The following is a 25,341-nucleotide window of genomic DNA, read 5'->3' as shown; positions in this document are numbered from 1 at the left end:
GAATGTATTAAATAAGCAAACACCCCAACAAGGAAAACAAGTACTACAACGTAAAAATATTAAGAAAAGAAAACCCTCTCATATGCATAAATGAAAGCTTGCACACAAAGAACTCACATCTTTTCAAGCTTCAATAGTAAATAGTCTGCTACTATATATTAAATACTGCATGGTCATCTGCATATTTTTAGGAATTTACTGAATTAAAATGCTGAGCTCAAATAGCTCTTAAGTATGAATTCATTAAGACTATCTAAGTAATAATTAGAGACTTTCAAAATAGTAATAGTTGAGGGGGTTCCTTTGTTATTTTCCTGTTTCTCACACATGTCTAGCGTTTTCCATCTCTACTTTCCTTTAGACTGCTTCTGCTGTCTGGAATACTTTTCTCTTATAACCTGTCCTTAAGGCTCCATCTCATGGTCTTTTGTGAAGCTTTTTTCACCTCTTGGATTGTCATTTCCTTGTGTTTTCAAGACATTTTGTACCCTGATTGGAGCATGATTTTATCATCTTGCATTATCAAATCCACCCATATTCGTCTTCTTCATGAGACTGTAAGTTCTATTAGACACATCAGTCATCTGGGAGAATGCAGATGGGCTGTTAGCATCCGTCATCCCGGGCACAACGATTCCAGCTTTTTCAGATATTCTGAAGCTTGCATGGCATCCTGCTTGTCGCTGCCTCCTTCTTCAGACACTGGAGCTCAGTCTTTCTCAGTCCTTGTCTGTTTTTTTAGATATTATAGGCTTTTCCGTGAACATTCTAATTTCCTGTATGATAATCACATGTATAGAATGATAAGATCTTTTCCTGCAAACCAAGATGGATGGGGAAAGAGAATATAGCAAACTGATGTGGAAGGAATCAACTTATGTTGAGCACCCAATATTTACCAGATCAGATAGGAAGGATGGGTGTAGAAAAACATTGGAGCGTATATGAAGGGGAATAGTGTGAAGATAAAAGATTGAAGATTAGGTGTGGCCTAGAACGTGGAGGGCTTTAAATGCTAGGCTAGAAAATTTGGACTAGGTTAGTAAGCAATGAGATAGAGGTTTTTTGTGTCCTCAAAATATTATAATCAAAGTTGGAGTATAAGATACATTATCTAATAATCCAAAGGGTGAATTGAACCAGGAAAGAAACCATTGGACTAATAATAAAGAATAGTTATAAGATATTTTCTTTTTTTTAAATGTTTATTTTTGAGAGCACACAAGCAGGGGAGGGGCAGAGAGAGAGGGAGACAGGATCTGAAGCAGGCTATGTGCTGAAAGCAGCGAGCCCTGTGCGAGACTCAAACTGTCGAACCCTGAAATCATGATCTGAGCTGGCGTTGATGCTTAACTCACTGAGCCATCTAGGTGCCAGGAGTTTTTCTTAGAGAATGAAGACCTGAGCTAGGGTAGTGGCGATGGGATTGGAGAAGTGTTGCTGATGTAGAGTGGACAGAAATATACAATTAATTGGAGATGGTGAGAGAGAGGGATGGATCAAGGATAATGGAAAGGTGTTGGGCCTCTGTGATTGCAAGAATGTGAACTCAGGAGGTTTGTGGGTGGGGATAAAAAATGAGTTTTGTTTTAGATCTATTGCATTTGAGATGCTGATAGAATATTGATGTGGAGACAAGTAACTGAATCAGAAATGGAAATTTTGGGTCTGGAGATAAAACGCATGTGGCATCTGGGTGGCTCAGTCCTTTTAGCATCTGACTCTTGGTTTCGGCTCAGGTCACAGGTCTCATGGTTCTTGTGTTTGAGCCCTGCATCCTCCTCCTCACTGGTGGTGGAGAGACTGTTTAGGATTCTCTCTTTCTCCCTCTCTCTCTGCCCCTCCACTGCTCATTATTGCTGTCTCTCTAAAATAAACTTAAAGAAAAAAGAATGAAGCAGTACAGTTAAAACGAAACATGAGTAACGAAGATTGAAAATAAAGGGGAGAAGAAAACAAAACATTTTTGTTGACTGGAATAAGAGGGAGGGGATGGGAAAAGCATCATCAAGATACAGTTTCATCTGACTTTGAAAGATGCCCAGTTAGTAAACAGCATTTTGTCCATGAACTTTAGGCGACATCACATTTCCTCACTCCATGAATGGAAGCCTTGAACAAAGGATACTGCAGCCAGAAAGATCTTCCCAAACTGCAAAATTGTTGCTACCTCTTCCCTTCTTGACCTCTCTAGGGGCTTATCTTTCTTAAGATAAGGGACTAACTCCTTAAATGTCTTCCTCTTCACCAAGCTTTACTTTTCTCTATACTCTGAGCTTCCCACAACTGGTTCATTTGGCCTTGAATACATATTTTACTCTGTCTCCTCCTCATTCCTCCCTTTACCTTCCCCAAGCACATGAAGCCAATGTGATTGCCACCAGATGAAGTCCTCTTTGGTTTTTTGTGTGTGTTGTTATTCTCTATGGGCACTTTTCATTGCCATGGTCAAGTTCTTATTCATGAAATAATTGTTGATGATTTCCTAAACTAAAATTAAAAAATCATAATAAAGCCCATCCCTACCTCTTTCTTATAGAATGCTGTGTTTTTCTGATCTTTTCAAATGTCACCTGCAAGATTCTTGAACACTTGAGGTGGCCACCTGGGCCACTGCACACTGACGTTTGGTCATGGTGGTCTAGAGCAGCAGTGTTTCCTGGCATCTGTAAGAATGGGTCACCCAGCTGAGTGCTGACTTGGAAACCACGAGACGATTTCTTGTACCTGACTTTCTGAAGGAAGGCAGAGGGGAGTTACTTCTTTGAGAGGTCTTGAGTTGCACAAACTGGAGAGGTCTGTAAGATATGAAGAGAACTGCAAGTGAAATAGAGGAATAATGCTGGTTGGTATAGGAAATGTGTTCTCAGGCCCTGGCTTCCTGACCAACGGTATAACCTGATCCTGTTTCTAAAAATAGAACACTGTTCATAGCATTTGTCTAAAATGACATATTCATATTCAGCATAGAGTATTAAGAATAATTTCTAGCTTAATTTACAAAAGGGAACCCTCCCACATACTAGTATTTGTGTTTTTAGTGGCTGTTGACTGAGAACATGACTGATAGCAAAGAGCCACTATTGAAGTTTTAAATGAGGTTTTTTTAAATATATATATATATAAAAAAAGGATTCTCATGTTTGGAAAGTAAACATGTTTGGAAATTATGGCATACAGTCTGCGCACAGCTTGATTTCATGCTTTGTGGACACTCGCAGAGAGGTTCTGGTCTTAGCTTTCAGTGGCTCGTTGTCAACTCACTTTAGGATGTGATGGAGAGTTTTGTTTGAAAAATCTGAGGCATGGTTGAGATTTTGGAATAAGAGAACCCTTCTCAACATGCCCCTGCAGCAGCGGATGACTGTTTTCTGCCAGACAGTGTACTTTATGCTAAGACTGGGCTATGACGCCGTCTCAGGGATTAGTATATGAATACTTTTTGAAAATTATATTTTCAGGCATATGAGCATCACTCTTTGGGCTAGCCTCCTGTTTTCAGGATGAAATTTAATAGGTGATTTGCATACAAATACATCCCTACAGCAGTCTCTGTTATGGCATAACTGTCTTCTATTACAATAAGTTACACAGTGAATCTTGATGATTTTTTAGGTCAGTTTATTTTACTTAAAGAGGAAAAAAACCTGCAAACAAAACAAAACCAACCAGTCTCTCAGTGCGTATGTTAAATTTAGGACAACACTGACGATAAGCCTATGCTGCATGTTAGAGTCTTTAAAAAATATCAGGACAGCTTTTGTATAAGTCAGGGAGCTGTGACTTTTATGTGTTTTTTCCTTTTTCATTTCTCTTAATTTATATTGCTTTGGTTGTCAGAGAATCTGGGCTTGGCTGGGGTTGGGAAAGATCTAAGGCGGCTATCACAGGTGGTATTTTAGATTAGTGTGTGTAAGGAAAGAAAGGTTGGGCCACATCTCTCTGTACACAGTCCAGAAGATTAGATAGGACAGCGATTGGGGGACCACAGGGAGCCTGGGAGCCCTGGCCTCACAGTAACTGAGAATGAAAGAGTGCAGGCACTGCTGTCCTTCCCATATGCCCTCTGGTTAGGCCACTTGTAGGAGCGTGAAGAGCAGGGCTGAGGTGGACACGTTTACCAATTTGCAGAGCCAGTTGAAAAACTGCAGACTCCTTAGTATATTTGCATCCTTGTGCATGTGTTCATGTTGCAAAAGAATCGGTGTATTGCGGTAAACAGAACATTGGATAGCAAATTGGAAGACTGGGTTTTCCTGGTCCTGTTTTTGACGAAGGCATGTGAGCTCTCTGTGCCTCAGTCTTCACATCTGGAAAATGAACTGGTTGGACTGAGCAATACCTAATATATGAGATCCGGTAGTGTATGGGTTATCTAAAAGACTCCAGGAAGTTTTCATAATTTTTAATGGAAATGACATAATTATTAAATCATACATAATTATGTCTTCTCTTGTTTCTGCTTGGTTCAAGTTGTCTATTTTGTGGAATTAAGTATAAATATTATTCTATGACTAAGAGTCTTTGTTTGAACTTTGTAGCCTAGTGTGCTCAGTAATTTGATCCATCAGCAAAGTTATATAACACTTTTAAAGATTTAGTATTTATTTAGAGGATAGATTACAGTGTATTAGAAGCATTGTCTTAGCTATCCCATTTGAAGTGATGGCATTAAGCGCTAGAAATTATGCTGGTTCTAAATGTATAGCTAAGAATTGCTTAGTTAGACTTGATGATGTATCTCAGATGGGAATAGTCCTCTTTTAATTAGGATACACTGCTAGTAGAATTTGCTTTTGACCATCCTAGAAATATATTTAGGTTTTTTAAATTAAAAATTGTTTTTAACATTCATTTTTGAGAGAGAGAGAGAGAGAGAGCGAGCGAGCAAGGGAGGGGCGGAGAGAGAGAGGAAGACACAGAATCCAAAGCAGGCTCCAGGCTCTGAGCTGTGAGCACAGAACCTACATGGGGCTCAAGTCACGAAACCATGAGATCATGACCTGAGCCAAAGTCAGAGGCTCAGCCAACAGAGCTACCTAGGCACCTGAAATATATTTAATTCTTAACTAGTTAATTTGCTCTTATTAAAGGAGAAACCCTGCATTGAGATTTAAAAAACTTTACTAGAAAGGTAAAAAAAAATCTTCTCTTGCCTTTAAAACATATTAGTAAAGTTTTCCCCTTTTTTATTATAAATATTTCACACACACAGAATATATAACATCTAGTTATAAGACATAAAGAGTGGTTTTTAAAAATCTAGGTGTCCACACTCAGCTTCCAAACTGGAATGGTAAAGCTGCCAGTGTGACCTTCATTTACAGCGTCCCTCTGCCCACAGTCCCCAGTCCTGTGTGCTGTCTCATGATCACTTAACACAAGTGATAACTGATACACTCTTGCTTTTTTTTTTTTTTATAGTTTTACCATAGATGTATCTGTCTCTGCATATTTTATTACTTACTTTTGCATGTTTGGAGGTCTGTATGAATGGTGTTGTCTGCTCTGTAACTTCTGTGCCTTGTTCCCCCATCCCATCGTGTTTGTGTTATCCATATTGGTGTATGTAACTCATTTTTAAAAGAGTGACATTTCTTTTACTGTCTATACATTTTTCTATTTTCTATTTATTTCTGCTCCTTTCACACCTACCTGGTAGGGTTCTCGTATTTTCCTGTGAAGTCAGACAGTTGTGTTTTCTCCCACTGCTTCTGTCCTTCACCATCCATATATCCCAAATAATGATAATAATGGTGGTGATAATAATACTAGCACATACTCACATACAGATGTTACTCGTCTGTTTTCTGTCTGTGCCAGGCACGAGTCTAAGTGTGTACTGCTTACATATATTAACTTGTTTACTGTTTCTGGCGAGGAGGTAGCCTGTTACCTCGAGAGCTCAAATATCGAGGTGAGGCCCGTCGGGGCAAGGAACTCAGTAATTTGCATGACTGCGATTTGAATCCTGGCAGTCTGGCTGCAGAGCTTATGCTCCTACCCCTTACACTCTTGTGACTCCTATGTGGTCTTTTCTTTTAATTACATATTTTTCCCATTTAACTTTTTCAGGTATTAAAGTGTTTTTGTGACTTTCATAAAAGAATGACCCTAGTGTGATCTTCATGCTCAACACCATGCTATAGTTTAATTTCCTTCATGGTTTGACTGTGACTTTTTAATGTAGGTTTTAAAGAATTCTCTGGGATTTATTATTGCCCCCGCCCCCCAATTAACAAGTATACCTTCTTCCTTATTCTTCTAAAATCTTCCAGTCTTTTACTTCAGTCTATGGCTTGGAATTGATTCCACTGATTTCCTGTACTAATTTGGATCAGCTTCTTCAGTTTTAGACAATGGTCTCTTCTTTTAAAAAATATTTCTGTGACCTTAATCAGTTAATCATCCTGAGCCTTGGGTTTCCCAACTAAGTTGGATTTGTTAAGTATAATTATTTCATTAATCAGGCATACTTAATTGCTAATCAGAATCTCCTTTCAGTGTGAAGTGACCATGGGCAATCATGAAGGAAAATAATTAAATAAAGAGAAGTTCTTGATAGTAGTTGGAAACTGATTTTCCCCAACCCCTCAAATTGCAGAACAAAGAACTTCAGCATAGAGAGTGAAATCCCTTTGTACTGTCACTTTCTTGTATAACTTTAATTTTTTCCTAAATTGGTTAATTTCCTAACTGATTTTTTTTCTCTTACATTGTGAGTTTATGATGCCTTCAAGTTTTCCCAAGGTCTTGGATAATCTCCTAATATCCTCTGTTTAAACGTGCTCACGTTTCTCTCATCGTGTGTAACCAAACAGAAAGCTCACCCCACCTGCCATCATCCTCTGTGACCAAGTTGTTTTAAAAGTTTTCTCCGTCCTTGCTGTCTCTCCTTATCTGCTCTCCATCCAAAACTATGTATCAAGTCTGTGTTATATGTCAGGCACTAACTAATCTAATCTCTGGGGATGCAATATGAGCTAGAGAGACTTTCTTCTCGGTTTGGAACCAGAATGGCCTGTTGTAGAAGGAGTGAGAAGACCATTTTGTGGTAGGAGCAGGAGGGAGAATGGTTACAGTTGAGGGCAAAGAGGATGGGGAGATCAAATGGGGCTTTTCGACCGTAATGAAGAGCTTAGATATCATTCTGTGTGACGGAAGCCATTAGGGTTTTGAGCAGGCAGTGACAAGACCTGATTTGCATTTAACAATAATCAGTCTGGCTGCTGTGTGGACAGTGGATTGTAGGGGCCAAATGGAAGCAGGTAAACCATTAAAGCCTTGTTCCGTTGATAATGGTGCTGATGGCAAAACTCATGGATTGCTGATGGATCGACTATGGGATCTAAGTAAATGGGAAGAACCATCATGCTGTTCCACTGAAATTGCTTTGATTGGAGCCATTAATGTTGTCCATATCATTAAACCCAATGGACTCAATATGGGTCCCTCTCTTCCTGACTTCAGGGCATTTGATACATTGACTATTTAGTTCTAGAAATACTGTTTTCTATTGATTGTAGCACTGTTATTGTTATATATGTGATCCTAGGCAAATTAATTAAATTATCTGTGTCTTAGTTTTCCTCACTTGTAGAATTATGATAGTATTGTTCCTACTACATAGGTGGTTATAATGATTGAATTAGATAACGTTGATTACTTAGCAGTGTTTTCCATGGAGTTTATTCACAGTAAATGTTAGCGAGCAACATCCCTTATCATTGTCCTAACCATCATTACCATTGTTATTCTGGAACAGCACTTTCCTTGACCTCTTCCTCCTTTGGCCAGTGCTCCTTCTTGGACTTTCCTAACTCTTTCTTCTCCAGCTCACTATAAATGTTGAAGTTCCTCAGGGCTTTTGACATTTTCTCTTATTATTTTACACATTTTCTGAGGTGATCTAATTTACTCCATTGCTTTAGTTCCATTTGTATAAAATTAACTCCCCCTAAATCTACCTGTAGACCAGATCTATTTCCTAAGCCACAGTCCTGTATATCACTTGCTTCTATATTATCTCTGCTTGGATGGTGTGTCTTAAGCTCCTTTAATATGTCAGAAACCCAAGTTTTTTTTTTTATTATTGCTTTCCCCCAAACTTAAGCCTCTCCTCTTGTTCCCTATCTTAGTAAATGCCACTGGCCCAGCTGCTTGAGCCAGAACAGGAGTCCTAAATTGTTTTCCTATTCTCATGCACTGTATCGAACTTTTACGTAGGATTCTGCAATGGCCTCTCCTTAGTAGTCTCACTTCTCCTGGTCTTGTGCCATCCCATCCATTTTCCACCTGTGACTCGAATCTGATCATGTTACTCTCCTTCAGTTACTTCCCCTTCCTTTTAGGATGAAGTTTCATATTCTTTTTTTTAAAGTTTATTTATTTATTTTTGAGAGGGAGAGAGACAGAGAGAGACAGAGAAAGAGAGTGAGAGAGACAGAGAGACAGGGAGAAAGAGAATCCCAAATGACAGCACAGAGCCTGACATGGGTCTTGATCTGAAAAACCATGAGGTCATATGAGCCAAAATCAAGAGTCAGACGCTTAACTGACTGAGCCACTGAGTAGCCCCTGAAGTTTCATATTCTTATAGTGGCTTCCAAGATTTGTTTGTCCCTACCTTGTCAGCCTCATCAGCTCCCCTCCGTACTTGCCACCTGCACCATCCAGACATGCTTTTCTCTCATCACCACCAACAGGTGACACTCATTCTTATCTGCCACTGCTCATCATTGTCTTTGTCTTGGACACTTGTTTCTTCATCCTTAATATGGGCAACACAGTTTTATCCTTTATTTTTAGTTTAAATGTTACAGACTTCAAGAAGTCTTTCTTATGCCCTCCCTGTCTCCTGCCCCCCTACCCCACACACAACTAGACTACTTCCCTCTGTTATAAAGGATATTTATGTCCCCTTTGTTTCTCTGTGATCCTTATTGCACTTGCTAATAGTATCTTTCTCACAATATGGCAGCTTCACAGAGGCAGGGGCCGTGGCATATTGTTTCTCACTTTGTCCCTAGCATCTGTGTGTTAAGTAGAATAAAGAGTGAATGCAGTGTAGGCTTAGCTGATTTGGAAAGGGAGAGGCCTTGTAGCTGAGTTTGATGTGTGTTTGTTTCTAATATTTCTGGGTAATATAAGGGAAGAAGAGAAAAGCTTAAGTTTACTGTAGTTTAATTTTCTGACACCAGGGGCCACAGTGTAGAGAGAAGGGAAGGAGCATCAGAACTGGAGGTGACTGGAACAAGCAGTGGTGCCTTCAGGGTTCAGTGTCTGTTCTCTTATTGAAGTGGCACCCACAATTTCCAGGGCAATGCCCCTAGTTCCTACATTTGCCTGTCTTTCCCAAAAGTCTGCCCTGACAGTGCTCCCCAAATATGTGGTCTGCTAGGCACCCACATTGCCTCAGAAGCCCTGCTCTGTGTGCCTTCCATGCTGGAAGTGCTTGCCAGACTTAACTGTTGGCTCCACAGATACCCTGGGTCAGTTATTCAGCTCTTTATACTTGTCACCCACCTGCACTCTGGACCTGGCGCCTGTTTACAATTCTGGCAGGACATAGAGGAGTTGAGATTGGCCTTTTCTTCGATACATTTGCTCTGCACTTTGTTTAGCAGCAGTATTTCAGAGCAGGTTTATCGTATTTCACTTTCCAGTGTGGATGCACATTTTCCTTTCTGTTCTCTTTAAAAGATATTTATTTATTTTGCCACCTTTGTGTGTGTGGTGTGTACATGTATGCAAGTGTGCGGGCTCTCTTTATCTCTGCTTTTTAAAAATTCCCTGCCTGTCATTTCTTTGTTTTGTAACTCTGTGAGAATCATTTTTTAGTAGGTGCATTTAAATCCTTTATATTTTATGTTATGATGGGCATATATGAGGGCATTTCTTGTCCTGTTGTTCTGTCCTCTTTTTATGATCTTTTCCCCTTAGTTTTCAGTATTTTGCCATATGGTTTCTGTGTTTTATTTGCTTTTATATCTCATAGAGATTTGAAAAGTTGACATATTTTAAGTTCTGTGACCTTGAAAAGGTGTTTAAAAACATCATTGGGTTATACTAAGAACAAACTGAGGGTTGAGGGGCGGTGATGAGGGGGGAAATGGGTGATGGGCATGGAGGAGGGCACTTGTTAGGATGAGCACTGGGTGTTATATGGAAACCAACTTGAAAATAAACTATAAAAAAACATCATTGGGTCTAAACTAATCTAATTACTAAATGTGAAAAAACAGGATACAATAAATAGCATTCGTGGATTCTTTTATTTTTTTCTGCTCTGTTTTTGTTAACTAAAATGGGGCTATAGATCCACATGGTTATTGTAGAAGTGTTATTTTTATATGTTCTCTCTTTTAAGGAAAGAACATATTTCACTTAATTATATAACATCTACTGCATTTCTACTGCATTTAGTGATTACTGTCATACCTCTTCTTCCTCAACTTTACCTTTCTTAAGGATATTATGATCATTGTATCATTTGGCTAGAGTTCATCCTTGAGGTCTTTTTCCCCCCTTGCATCCAGAATATATGCATGCATGTTTCCTGAGTTCTCCTGTTATCTGAAGGAATTATAGAGTGTTATATAACATGTTAGCCTTTTATGTACAAAACAACATTTAATTGATAAGAGGAACACAATAAAGTATAATTAGGAGGCTTCAAAATTCTTGTAGAATAACCCAAATGTAAATAATTGTATAGTTATGAAATATAAAAAGTTGTTTGCATTCTGTTTGGAAGAAAAGCCTAGGACAATAGAATTTACTGGCATTCAAGTGACAAATTAATATCAGTCACAAGGTTACTACTGGTAATTCAGTACCTCTAATTCTGAGTCATGATGCAAAATTCATTATAAATTCTAGAACAGTTTTGTTTTTGAGTGTGTGTGATATTGGCAGTTTTTAGGTGCATTGCAATAGTATTTTCTAACTCTTATTGAAATGTTGAAATTAGAGTTGACTAAAAGTTTACTTTGTCAGATTTCTGTTTTATTAGTACATTAGTCTCATTCATACATAAAATTAGATCACTCTGTAAGATTGAGTGAAACAGTTGATCGCAAAACTTGAAATTGTTTTTGTTAAAGATAATGATATTTTTTTGGCAGTCACTGAAACATATTGCTGTAATAGAAAAATTCATCTCAAATTAACCTTAGTTGTCTGTTAGACAAGTGCCTCATTCTTATCTGGTCCAAAACTAAGCTAATTAAACCCTGCCATATATGCACAAATATGCACATGCACACACACGCACACATACATACACACTGTCTCTTTTATTTGCTATTTCTAGCTCTACACAGTATCTCTTACTTTTCTTTCTCAGTAAGGGGAGCAAAATTCATTGAGCAGTCTGCTAATTACTTTCAAAAACATTACCTCATTTAATCCTTCCAAAACTCAATGAAGTAAGTGTGATGATCTACATTATGTAAGTAAGGAAACTGAGGATGAGAGAACGTAACTAGTTTGCTCAAAATTTATCACGTGGGCTAAGTGATGGAGTCAGAATTTGAATCCAGCTCTGCCTCTTTCCTCTTTCACCTAGATACAGCATAGGACTCTAGTTTTATGGGAACAGGGATGTTTTGCACAAAGATGAGGGAAAACAGGAAGTGACATTTGAGTTTGGTTCAATGAAAACATTCAGTGAGCCTTTATTTTACAAAGGTGAATACCAACAAGGAGGTTGTAGGAGAGGCATATCTATAAACCTGAAACTCTAAAGTATAGTAGTAGTAATAATAGAGGCACCGAAGTAGGAAGTATTACAGAAGAAGAGTTGATTCATTTCTAATAGAAGGGATTGGGAGAAGAGGGTGGGGAATCACCATAAGGGAAGGTTTCCTGGGCTAAACTGGGTCTTGAAGGATAAAAATGAAAAGTTCATTCCTTATGAGGATATGGGTGGTATGGCGAGGGTAGGATAAATAGATGGTCACCATCAGAAAAGAGTATTTACTTATTTATTCATTAAAAAATACTTCCCAAATGCCTACTAGGGGTTAGGCCCTATGTGAGGTACTAGAGTCAAAGTACAGGACAAGAGAGTTCATGAAGCATATCGTGTACCAGGGAGTGTTGAGGGCAGAAGTTATACACGTAGGAAAAGAAGTGAAGCTGATAGGTCTTGAATGCCTGGGAAGGTTGGCAGAATTTTCTCTGGTAGGCGATAATGAGCATGGAAGCACCTGAAGCAAGGTTATTGACATGGTCAGAACCAGTACATAGCACTTTTGCAGCAGTAGGGAAGATAGATGTGAGGAGACTCAGGTTAGAAGCAGGAAGACCAGTAAGGGGCCATTACTGTGTTCTAGATGAAAGATAAAAAGAAAAAGATGTATTCGAGCAGTATCTTGGAAATAAATTTGACAGCACTTAGTGTCAATTAGATATGAATGGTTAAAGTTGAAGAAAAATGGGGATGATTCTCAGATTTGAAGTTTAGTGACTGAGTGGATGGGATTAGTTTTTAATAGGATCAGGAATACAGAAAGAATAATAAATTAGTAAAGAAAGAAACAAATTAAGTTTACCAATAATAAATTGGTAAAGAAACAAAACAAATGAATAGTTTGAGTTGCATGTGGAAAACCCAGATTCTTTCAAATACATGATTTGATCACCTAAAATTAATAAAGAAAACCATGGGGGGGGACAAAGTAGAAAGAACACTTTGCAAAATATTATATTTCTTTCATTCTGTGATCTCATTCGTGGCTTCTCCTCTCTCTTAAGTCCAACTTGGTATCAAAAGGTAGTTGATAGAGGCTGTGAAGATTTATCTTTCAGTGTAATAGGAATCTATTTTCATAAAACTTTTCATTTATCTGCTCTATCAGATGCAAGCCACAACACATACCGTCATGAAAATTTCATTTTATAATTTTCTTACTTTCTGTAACAGAAAGTAAACTTGGAGGGAAGGAATGCTGAAATTCTTGTACAAGAGCAAATATTTATTTGCAGTTTCCGGTGCTAAAACTTTCTATTTTCCTGGAATGGTGGCAGAGTTCTAACTTAAAATATTTGAATCATGGTTTAAGGACACATATGTTTAGGACTTATATTCAACTCATTAAAAATAGTCTCTTAGTGATAGATATAGATACTGTAGTTTATAGTCCCAGGCGTAGGATTTAGTCAGCCTACATTAGCAACTCTTTCTTTAGAGGAAATGGTCTGTTAAGGCATTCCATCTTTTTTGCACATATAAGCTTTATTTTTATGAAAAACCTGCACGTGGTTCTTGGTACATGGGCACTTAAAATGAAAAGCAACCATCTCCAACTCCACCCCTCTCCATCTCTGTCTCACTCTTTTGGAGTAATGTTTTTAAATCATTCTGGTAGTTCACTGATTTTAGTCAATATAGTTAGAGCACTACTTCTTGATTCATCTATTTTGTATGATATCCAGTCATGAAAAATAAGGATCTATCTGCTCTGTCTTCTTCAGTCTGTCTACCGCTGTTGACTTTGAAATTTCCTTACTGTTCACTACTGTGACAACAAATAATATATTTGTTCATCAGCTTTTGTTAGGCTACATGCCAAGCAATTGTGACAAAGATTCCAAGGAAGGTGACTTACATGAGCAAAAGTTTCTTGTTCTCCCACAGTAGCCCTGGGAAGGTAATAGCCCACAGTTGGCCTGCCTTCCCACTCAAGTCGCTTCCATGGTGAGGTCCAGGCATGTTCCTACAGTTGTTGTCATTTCCCAGAGGAAGAGGACGGCTGAAGTAAGTGACTTCGTCTGTAAAGAAGGTGACACAATCTTCCGAATTAGTTTCCATCAGCCAAAATTTAGTATCATGGCCTCAGCAAGGGAGGCTGAGAAGGTAGCTATATATTCAGCTAAAATTTCAGAGGATTCTATTACTAACACAAAGAAGGAAGAAAGAATTCTAAGGGTCGATTAGCATTTTCTGTTCTAGTTAGTAACTCCTGATGCTACTTTATAAAATGAAGGTCCTGATACTCTTACCCCTTCCTCTACCTTTCTTTCTGGACTTCCGTACATTTTGTACAGAACATATAAGAGTATAGGAATGTTCTTTTTGTTTTAAAATGCGATGTTACTAATGTTTACTTTATCTTCTGAAACCACAGCCAAATCTCTGTGTAAAGGTGGTCTTTAAAAGCTCATATGGATACTTCCATACCTATTATTTACTTATGATTTACTTTCAGGTTAAAAGAAAAGTGAGCTTTTGCTATAGTTTCTTCTTCTTCAGTCCAGGATCATGATCTCCGGGTCACTGGAAAGGATATACATTATGGCAAATGGATTGTTTTTTCTTCTTGTTTTTTCATAGATTGATTAAAATCAGGGCACTGTATTTCTAAGGTCTGCATCTAGGCACTGACTTGTTTATTCAATAAGAGAAGCAGACCGAACGAATATGGTTAATGTTCAGGGGAGTTTCTTTCAGTCACTTCAGGAACTGAGTTCATTGTATTCAGGCATTTTATTGTGACCTGCAACTACTCAGTTAGTTTTGCAGCTGAGTGAAAACTTGAGACTGGTGTGTTATCTCCAGGTGATCCAAGGTGAAGTAGGTCTCTCCTAGCCTTTAATATTTTAATATGAGAGGAAAGCCATGTTTTCTGACTAAGGTAAGAAGCTCTTTGGGATATTTAGGAATAGAAGAGCTGACTAATGAGAGAATTCTGGGCTTTTCAAGGTTGTCTTATTGTCTTTCACATTGGTCCTTCCAGACCCTGTTATTTTCCCAAACAAAGACAACAATCTGGAGCAGAAGAGTCCCTGCCCTGGAAGAATTTTTCATGTGGTAGAAAAGATTAACATGGACTATAGTTCACATTCTGGCACCTCATTTACTGGCCTTATGGCGTCCAGCAAATTATTCTCTGAACCAGAGATTTTGCTGAAATGCATAATCCTCACATCCCTGTGGCTTAAAACACTGAAAGTTTATTTCTTGCGTATATTGCACATTCGTTGTCAGATGGGGGGACTCTGCTCCATGTCTTCTTTCTCTAGGATCATGGTTAATGGAGCAGCCACTGTCTAATTATAGAACATTGCTGGTCACTTTTGGAGAGGGAAAGAAAGTTCTGGAGAGTCTCATAGCTACAATTAAGTGCTGTGGCTCAGAAGTGACACACGTTATCATTTATGTTCACAACTTATTGCCCAGAACTGATGACGTGGTCTCACTTAATCATAGGGTAATGGACAGGAAGTGTATTCTCAATTTGCGTGGAAAACGGAGAGCCAGAAATGCCTGGCAAAAAGTACTAATGACGACGACATATAGGAATGCCTGCTGGAGGGTGGGTAAGAGGATTCAATGATATATACCTACATGCAAAATCACCTCGTGTAGGTGCTCAAAAATGATTACCATTAATAGTAATACCAAGTAAGATGCATGCGTGCAAAACATTTGAATAATATTATAAAGTGTGACTCAAGATTTTTCTTATAAGCTATATGACTATATCATGATGTGTATGAAAGTGCCTTGTAAATTAGAACACAGTGTGCAGATGCAAGCTGATGTGATTATGCAGTGGGTATTAGAAGATGCAGCAGTAGAGCTTAATTCGGTGTTGGAGCTAGATCTTCACATGGTAGAAGTCGTGGGAGTATAAGAGATGTGCAAGAAAGAAATTAAATAGTGAGAAATACAGAAGGCACTGGAAATCAGAAAGAAATACCATGAGAGATAGAGGAGTAATTTCTGGAAACGGAGGGAGAATATGATACAGTGTCACAGAAAAGTCAAGTGAAGGGGCACCTGGGTTAATCATCTGACTTCAGCTCAGGCCATGATCTCATGGTTGGTGACTTTGAGCCCTGCCCTTGGCTCTGTGCTGACAGTTCAGAGCCTGTCTGGGATTCTCTCTCTCTCTCTCTCTCTCTCTCTCTCTCTTTCTTTCTTTCTGCCCCTACCCTCACACTGTCTCTCAAAACAAATAAACTTAAAAAAATTAAAAAAAGAAAGAAAGAACACGGGAAGAATGTTTTCAATAAGGAAAATTAACAAGGAAGAGGCACTGACATTCAGTTCTGCAAATTCCATAGCGGGGTGGTATTAACGAACAGTCAGTGGAGAATGCCACTTAAGGAAGGAATCGTGGTATTAATGTAGAGGTGTCTCTATGCTGGGCACTCCTGTTGTGGCGGTCTTGTTGTAAATTCTGTGTGTACAGATAAGATGCTCAAAGCTCAGAGCAAAACTCGCCAAATGAAACCTAACTAGTCAGTGAGAAAGTTTGAATTTGAACTCAAGTAGCAGAAAAGCAAAAGGAAACTGCACTATGTAAATACAACAAAATGAAACAGTCACACTGAAAAATTCTGAAGGCATTTTTTGTAGTAATCAAAAAAGATTGACGTGGGTTTTGCTTTCTTGTTGGCACTTTTTAAATATTAAGAAAGATTTTTGTAGATGAAACGTATAATGTAGAGGCTATGAGCCATGAAATCAGTGTGCATTTTAGAATAAAAAGATTTATGTTTTATATTGGAGATAGAAGTCATAAAATATTACTGTGAGAATAAGTGAGTCCCTATATTTGACTAGATGCTTTTCAAAACAGGAATCCTGAAAAAAAATTGCGTTTTGTAGAGTTATAATTGACAGCAGAAGAAGATGGACTTTTGTCCTTAATTCTCTTTTAATTAAACCATTTCTCTAATGGACACAGTGTAACCTTTGCATTGTCAGTATTAGGTACACTTCTTTATGTCCTTTTCTTACTTTTTATGTGAACTGAATAATAAAATGTAAATGCTGCAGAATGTAGACAAGAGGGATTTTAGCCTAATGTTTTCTCTAACTGGCCATCTGAGCTTTGATAAGTCTCTTTATCTCTGTTTTGCTGTTTACAAAATGAGAGATTTGGATCAGTTCATTGTTTCTCCCACTTTTTTCCCACTGAGGTATACGTGATGGCTGGTATTTTCTGAGCAACATACTCACATAGTCATATGGCAGATTGTGATTAGAGACTCGAGGAACAGATGGTCTAGGTTGCACATTCCTGGTGCGAGTTCTAACTCCGCTCTTCTCTCCCACTCAAGAAAACATGTCAGAAAACTAGTAAAACGAGGGTGACGTTGTTAAAGAGATAACTCTAAATACATCCTAGTTTTCTTAAAAATCTTATTCTCAAACTTTGGCATCTGAAGTTAAAACTGGGGAGCTTGGGTGGCTCAGTCGTTTAAGCGTCCGACTTCGGCTCAGGTCACGATCTCATGGTTCATGAGTTTGAGCCTGCATCAGGCTCTGTGCTGACAGCTCAGAGCCTGGAGCCTGCTTCGGATTCTGTGTCTCCCTCTCTCTGTGCTCCTTCCCCCACTCATGCTCTGTCTCTCTCTCTCAAAAATAAATAAACATTAAACTTCTAAATAAGTTAATTTTTAACAAATCGTGAAACACTTCATAAATAATATTTTATCTGTGGTGGGTAGTGACTTCATATTCAAAAACTGCTGTATAAAGTGTTCTTTAAGATTTTTTCTAGTTCTAACTCTATTTAACGATACATTTCTGTTATTGCCAAGCATTTCCAAAAGGTCTAATTCTTTGGTTATTCTACTTGCAGGTTTTTATTGGTAAGCATTACATGATTAATAGTACCATGTATGTGATTGAGGTTCAATAATTCTTGAGTGAATTTATCAACAGTTAATTTCCCTTTTCTAGCTATAACACTAATTCACAATTTGTTTTCTTCTCCTTTTTCAGGACATATGATTTTGTGAATTTCAGGGATTTGTGCTGAGACAATTGGGTTGTAACATTCTGATTGTTACTTTCAGAAATCTGTGATTAACTCTCCTCTTAATTTTGGTAAAATAGTTTAATAGTTTGTATTTTTCCACAAACTGTATAAAATAGGAAATGTACGAACTACCGCTAGAAAAAGTAAGAAGTCTAAATAGACTACTAATACTATTTTCTAACCATTGTTTCTTAAACATTATGGGATAAAGTATACATGTATTTCTCTGTTCATTGTTCATCTATTCCACAAATATTTATTGAATATTTACTGTGCTGGCTGTGTGCCAAGCAGTGTGCCAGGCTAGCAGTCCTTAAAGTGTGGGCTGAGGACCTTAGAGTCTCTTAGACACTTTCAAGGGAAAACTGTTTTCCTATTAATATGAAGACATTATTTCCTGTTTTCATTGTGTTGACATTTGCACTGATGTTGGAAAAGCAAAAGTGGATATTAGTAATCATTCTGTTCTTAATAGCATACCCATGGGGGGAGAAAGCCATTTTCACATAAGAATGTCCTTGATGAAGTAGTAAAATGTATATTAATTTTATTAAATCTTACCTTGATGACATATCTTTGTAATAATCTGTGTGAAGTCATGGAAAATACGTTTTATGAAGTGCTTCTGTGCACCAGAGAACAGTGGCTGTCTCCAGGCGAAGCGCTGTGCAGTTGTTTGAGACACCATTTTGCTTAACAGATGTGGTTATTTAGACTTGGGTATTCAGCATGCATTTCCTTAATGAAGGACGTGATGCTGTCACTTTAAGGAAAACAACTGACAGTATTTGTTGGCAATAGGAAACTCGAGCTTTCAAGGTAAAAATAAAATTTTGGAAAACTTGAATTTGCCACTATGAGCTCGCTTGACAGCTTCTCAGTATTTCTTTATTTTTTAAATGTTTATTTATTTATTTATTTATTTACTTTTATAGTTTATTGTCAAGTTGGTTTCCATATAACACCCAGTGCTTATCCCAGCAAGTGCCCTCCTCCATGCCCATCACCACCCGCCCCCACATCACCCCTCAGTTTGTTCTCAGTATTCAAGAGTCTCTCATGGTTTACCTCCCTCTCTCTCCCCACCTATTTCCCCCCTCCCCTCCCCGCTGGTCCTCTGTTAGGTTTCTCCTGTTCCACTTATGAGTGAAAACATATGGTATCTGTCCTCTGCCTGACTTATTTCACTTAGCATGACACCCTCGAGTTCCATCCATGTTGCTACGAATGGCCAAATTTCTCATTGCCATGTAGTACTCCATTGTGTAGATAAACCACATCTTCTTGATCCATTCATCAGCTGATGGACATTTAGACTCTTTCCATGATTTGGCTTTTGTTGAAAGTGCTGCTATGAACATTGGGGTACATGTGCCCCTATGCATCTGGACTCCTGTGTCCCTCGGGTAAATTCCTAGCAGTGCTATTGCTGGGTCATAGGGGAGTTCTATTGTTAATTTTTTGAGGAATCTCCACACTGTTTTCCAGAGCTTCTCAATATTTAAAGACTTTTATGATGAAATCAGCAGTGATATTAATGCATATAATTTTTGATATTGATAATGAAATGTGTCAACTTATGAAAGATCTGCTTAACCCAAGTGAACATTTCACGATGGCACAAAATCATGCAAAGTTAGAAGACCCATTTAAAATGCAAGATAGACCATTGAGTTTTTGTATGAAAAGTTTATTGATAATAGTTTCAGACTATCATTTTTTGAATTTTGACATAATATCAGAGAAGAATACCTATAATTCTCTGAAAAAATTATTAAAATATTCTTCCCTTTCCAAGAACTTACCTGAGTGAGGCAAGATATTATTCACATATGTATAGTTCAACCAAAACAACATATCACAATAGATCGAATGCAGGAGACATGAAAATCCAGTTGTTGTTTTTTTTGTTGTTGTTGTTGCTAAGCCACATATAAAAGAGATTTGGAAAAATAAACTCGTTTTGGATAATGCAGTTACTTTTCACTAAAAATGTCATTTAAAAATATGTATTTTTGGGGGCGCCTGGGTGGCTCAGTCAGTTAGGCGTCTGACTTTGGCTCAGGTCATGATGTCAAAGTCCGTGGGTTTGAGCCCTGCATCGGGCTCTGTGATGACAGCCCAGAGCCTGGAGCCTGCTTCACATTCTGTGTCTCCCTCTCTTTCTCTGCCCTTCCCCTGCGCACTCTGTTTCTCTCTCTCAAAATAAAGACATAAAAAATTTAAAAAAATGTGTTTTTTGTTTTTAATTGAATAAGCAAAAATTTTTGAAATTACTCATTTTAATTTTCAATATAGTAAGTATTGACAGATATAACCATGTAAACAAAAGACATCTTGAGTCCTTGATAGTTTTTAGGAGTGTAAAGAGATCCTGAGATGAAAAATGAAAAAATGGCTAACCCCAGAAATATTTAAAAAAACTAAAAACTCTTTATGTAGCTTTTCTTTAGCTCCCAACACCTCTGGTTTCTGCCACTCCCTCCCTTGCAGTTGGAAGCAATATTTATTTCTCTATAATTCCATGTACTTTATTTCTACCTTTACTAAGGCATTTAGCGGATGTCTTATGTTTCCATCTAGGTTATTATATTTTTTGGTAGCACAGACTATATCTTACAGCTTTGCATATTCATCAGCTCTTAGCACATTGTTTTCTACAGGAATGTATATAGACGAACTGAGTAACTTTAAAAAATTCCTTATCTTATTTATTTTTTCAATTCCATCTATGAGTGAAATCATATGTCTTTCTCTGACTGACTTATTTCGTAGATGAACATAGAGGAAGGGAGGGAAAAAGAAGATAAAAACAGAGGGAGGCAAACCATGAGAGACTCTTAAATATAGATTACAAACTGAGGGTTGCTGGAGGGGTGTAGTGTGAGGGGATGGGCTAAATGAGTGATATGTACTAAGGAGGTCACTTGTTGGGGGGGTGCCTGGGTGGCTCAGTCAGTTAAGCATTTAGCTTCAGCTCAGGTCATGATCTCACAGTTCGTGAATTTGAGTCCTGCATTGGGCTCTCTGCTGGTCAACATAGAGCCTGCTTCAGATCCTCATTTTCCCTTTCTCTCTCTGCCTCTCCCCTACTCATTCTCTTTCTCTCTCTGTTAAGAATAAACAAACATTAAAAAAAAAGGGCACTTGTTGGGATGAACACTGGGTATTACATGTAAGTGATCAATCACTAAATTCTACTCCTGAAGCCATAATTACACTACATGTTAACTAACCAGGATCTAAAAATAATAAAAAAACAATAATAAATAATTAAATAATTTTTTAAAAGTTCCTTATCTTCAAAATGCTATCTCTAAATGGTTTGGAAGATTGACTTAGGATTCTGAATAGCCAGGATTCTGGCTGTTTCTTGTAACAACTACAAACAGATCTTGATGCTTAACAAAAGGGATGTCTGGTTCTAGCTAATGGCCTATTGACTGCAAGAGGTAAATGACTAATTGAACACTTCATTTAAAAACATTAGTTGAACATAAACTGTACTAATAAGAACAGCAATGTTTTTATAGAACTTGATAGTAGACGTTTAGATTAGTGGCTCTCAAGTGGTGGCCCATGATGTTTTTTCTTTTCATAATGAAACAAGAAAGGCAGCAACAATGAAAAAAAATTTCCCACAAGACTAAATATACTCTATTCAAAATATTTTTTTTTTGTAGTCTTGGTGTTAACTGTCTTTTGTTTCTGATAGTATAGTGAGATTAGGGGTTTGAGCTTTTGTTTTTATTTTCTCTCTATTTGACAGAATTCAAATCTGTCCGCTCTTTGTTGAGATCAGCAGTTCTGGGGGGATATTTTACCAGCCTGTGGAGAACCACAGATGCAGACATTCCTTTGGTATTTATTGGAAAGAGATTTGACCTTTAGGTTTGACATTTTAAATCCACTAGGACAATCAGCTCATTTATTCTGGAGCTAATTATCAACTTTGTGAGTTCTCTGGATTCCACTTATACCATCTCTCTTTGGTGGTTTATTGTTCACCTGCAAGGAAAAAAGTAAAAGGAAATAAAAATAAACCCAAACCAACAAACTAAATTTAGCCAAATTTTTGGATGGCGGAGTTCTAGGGGGAAAAAGATGGAGAAGAAGTAAAAATTTTTGACCAAAATAGGGCATGTGAATGATCTTTGGCTCTCAAGTCAGATTGCATTTTCAGTCTCTCACCTCTTTGTAGGAACTGCTGATTCCTGTGAAAGAACCAACTGGTTTTATTTATTTATTTATTTATTTATTTATTTATTTATTTAATTTATTTTTTTCCATAATATTTTATTGTCAAATTGTTTTCCATATAACACCCAGTGCTTTTCCCCTTAAGTGCCCTCCACGTCACCACCACCTCTTTTCCCCCCTCCCTCTTCCCCTCATAGGGGACCTAATGGAGAACCAGGGGGAGCGGAGGAGGGAGAGAGAGTTGGGGAGAGAGAGGGATGCAAAACTTGAGAGACTATTGAATGCTGAAAATGAACTGAGGGTTGAAGAACCAACTGGTTTTAATTCAAATTCTCACTTTTAAGCACCAGTAGCTGTTGAGGTGGCAAAGATAACAGCAAGCTGGGAAATGATGATCCATGGAGTCTGTCATTTACATAGTCATTCTTCCACTCAGTACATCAGTGGCTATTGGGTGCTGGGTACGGGTACTGGGATTCCAAGATAAGAAAGCTACCATCCCTGGGTCGCCTAGGTGGCTCAGTTGGTTAAGCCTCCGACTTCGGCTCAGGTCAGATCTCACGTTCGTGGGTTCGAGCCCCGCATCAGGCTCTGTGCTGACAGCCTGCTCAGAGCCTGGAGCCTGCTTCCGGTTCTGTGTCTCCTTCTCTCTCTGCCCCTCCCCCTCTCATGCTCTGTCTCTCTCTGTATCAAAAATAAATAAAATATTAAAAAAAAAAAAGAAAGCTACCATCCTTATGCTTAGGAACTCTATGATCCAGAAGAGGGAGACAGAGACATAAGCCATTAGTGCCCTGAAAATTGTTTCAGGGGATGTGATAGTGTGTTGACCCCTCAGTGGAGGCCAGATGGGAGAGGTTGGGAATGGTGACAAGGAGAGTAAGGATATGGAGTGAAGAAGAATGTGGAGGGAAAAGTGGGAATACTTGGGGGAAATTATGAGTATCCCGGTGTGGCAGGACAGTGAGGGTAGGGTGGGATGTGGAGGTATGGTAAAAGCAAAGTCTCAAGAGTTAGGTGGCAAATAGATGTGGAGCTTCAGATGCTTTCTTTTACAAATTTGGACTTCACCCAAAAGATTTACTAGAATGTGTTCTGTGGGGTGGTGATTGGAAAGAAACAGGTTTGTATGGTCAAAACGATTTGAGAGGCACCAGTTGAGACCAGGTAAGCAGGTATTTACTATGAAACGTCTTAGATTCTTTATATTGGATAGCATTTCCACAACTATTTGACTATAGACTTGCTTGAAAGGGTATCTCTTGTTTCTCAGAACATGGTTTGGGAAACCCTGAAATGTGCATTGGGGAATCATCAAAAAGTTTTAATCAGAAAGTTATAGACAATCGTGTAATCTGATTCTATTCTTAATGCCTAGTGGGATACTGCACAAGGTATTGCTCAACCAGTGTTTTTAAACACCAGATATTTTCAAAATGATATCCTAAATAGTCTGGGAAATTAGCAAGATGCATAGGGCATGTTTCTGGCATTAAAAACACAACATGTTGATTACTTATAAATATTACTCTGCTGGGCAATTATTTGAGTCAAAGGTGATACAAAAGTGAGGAAGTTGAGAATAAACTTGAAGAATCAGAGATTTTCAGAGTCGTCCTTGCTCAGTGCTGATTTCTACAGGGTGTTTAATGCCAATTCTTTCCCCAGAGCTTGTAACCTCTCAGATGCATGTGCTTCCTTTGCCTCTTTTTGGACTAAGGTTGTTTCTGGCTAGAGTCCTCACCCAGGAGGCTCAGGGAGTGTAAAGGGTAGGAAGCTGCCAAATGGAAACTTTTTATTTCTGGGCATGTGGGGAGGTGTAGCTGTTGGGTTTTTTTGTCCTTAAAAGTACTATATTATCAACATATTGGAGCTTTAGTATATTCAAGTGGAGTCACTTCTAGACATCTTTAGGAGATATCCTAAAGGTGTATCCATGGGGTTTAGAGAAAAACATTGAAAGTGAAAGAGGGAAGTTGCACCCGATGGAACAGAAAGAGCAAATCTAGAAATCTGAGAATGTCTCGCACTTTTTTTTTCTGAACTCCTTACTTGTTTTACTCAGTGTCCAGGGAGAGAATCTTCAAATAATCTTCTTGAATTAATTGAATTCTTATTAAACGTTTATTATCAGTCACGTTATCTAGTAGGGAAACATGGAGTCAGAATATGTAGAGTCAGTGGGCACAGCCTCAGGCTTTCATCGCCAATCATGCTGTGTGGTCAAGAGCGTTGGCCCAGGAACTGTGTGTGCAAATCTGTTAAGTCATTTCGGTCCAGTTACTCAAGTGCCCTCGTCCTTAGTGGCTATGGGGATTTAGTCAAATGACTCAACCTCCCGGTGCCTCTACATCTGAAAATGGGAAAATGGCAAGTATCTCATAAGGCTGTGAGGATTAAAAGAGTCAGTAAATTGAAGTGCTTAGAGCAGTGCCTGCCACATGCCAAGGGTTTCATCAGCGGTTAGGCTTAGGATACCTGTATCCTCCCAGTTTTGTTAGGGTAATAATTTACTGTGGAAATGCATTAAAGAGTGGTAAGCTTTCTGGCCTGAAAAGGATTCTGTCTTTGGAGAATGGCCTGTTAAATCTAAATAGGGTTGAGTGTAAGTGGGCTGTTAGAAATATCTAATTCATATAATTTTAAAATACAGTGAATATTTGTTCATTTAAACAACAGTAATAACAATGAACATTTGTTGAGCATATTCTCTGTGCCAGGAGTTGTTCCAAATGCTTTATTTTAGAGTCGACGAAACTGAGGCACTGAGGGGGTAAGCAATTTGTCCAAGATAACACAGCTAGTTAGGATCAGGGCCAGGTTCAAACGCAGGTCATCTGACCCCAGAGCTCACACATCCACTGTGATATCTCGTCTTTTGTATAAATGTGTTCTGTATTTTAGATCACTTTGTCAAAGTGTTTAATTTCACTTACTGCAAATGGAAATGGAAACATGAATTAAAAATTAATTTTACTAAATAATTTCAGCATAAAGCTAGTTCTTTTCTGTTCTAGAGTTGCTCTTGGCATCACATGTTAGCACCATTTTAACTATGATTCTTGTGTTCTAGTGATGTATAAGATTGAGTTGGATTTCACCAAAATGCATGTGTCCTTTCTTTAGAACTGTTTTTCACTTTACATCTTAGCTACATATATTCAGAGTAGTGTGTAAGTAATGTCACTTTACATGCAGTTTGCAAAATTAGCTGCTTTTTCTATTGTAACTAGGGTTAGAACATTAAAAACGTAAGAGTTATATCAAATCCTAACCTATGAAATGTGTGCTTAGTAGGATTTTAAAATGGAGAACATTGTGATAAATCATGCCTTTTGCATTCTTCAGTGTAAAAAGACTA

At 38.1% G+C, this 25,341-nt stretch overlaps 1 protein-coding gene across 4 annotated transcripts in view; it reads left to right on the top strand.

Annotated features, from left to right (window-relative positions):
- MSRB3 (methionine sulfoxide reductase B3) overlaps window positions 1-25,341 on the top strand; it is a 159,032-nt gene that overhangs the window by 4,601 nt on the left and 129,090 nt on the right. The window lies entirely within an intron of this gene.

Source organism: Suricata suricatta, chromosome 10 (genome assembly GCF_006229205.1).
Source record: "Suricata suricatta isolate VVHF042 chromosome 10, meerkat_22Aug2017_6uvM2_HiC, whole genome shotgun sequence".
NCBI lineage: Eukaryota > Metazoa > Chordata > Mammalia > Carnivora > Herpestidae > Suricata > Suricata suricatta.
This window is presented reverse-complemented; position numbering and strand designations above follow the sequence as displayed.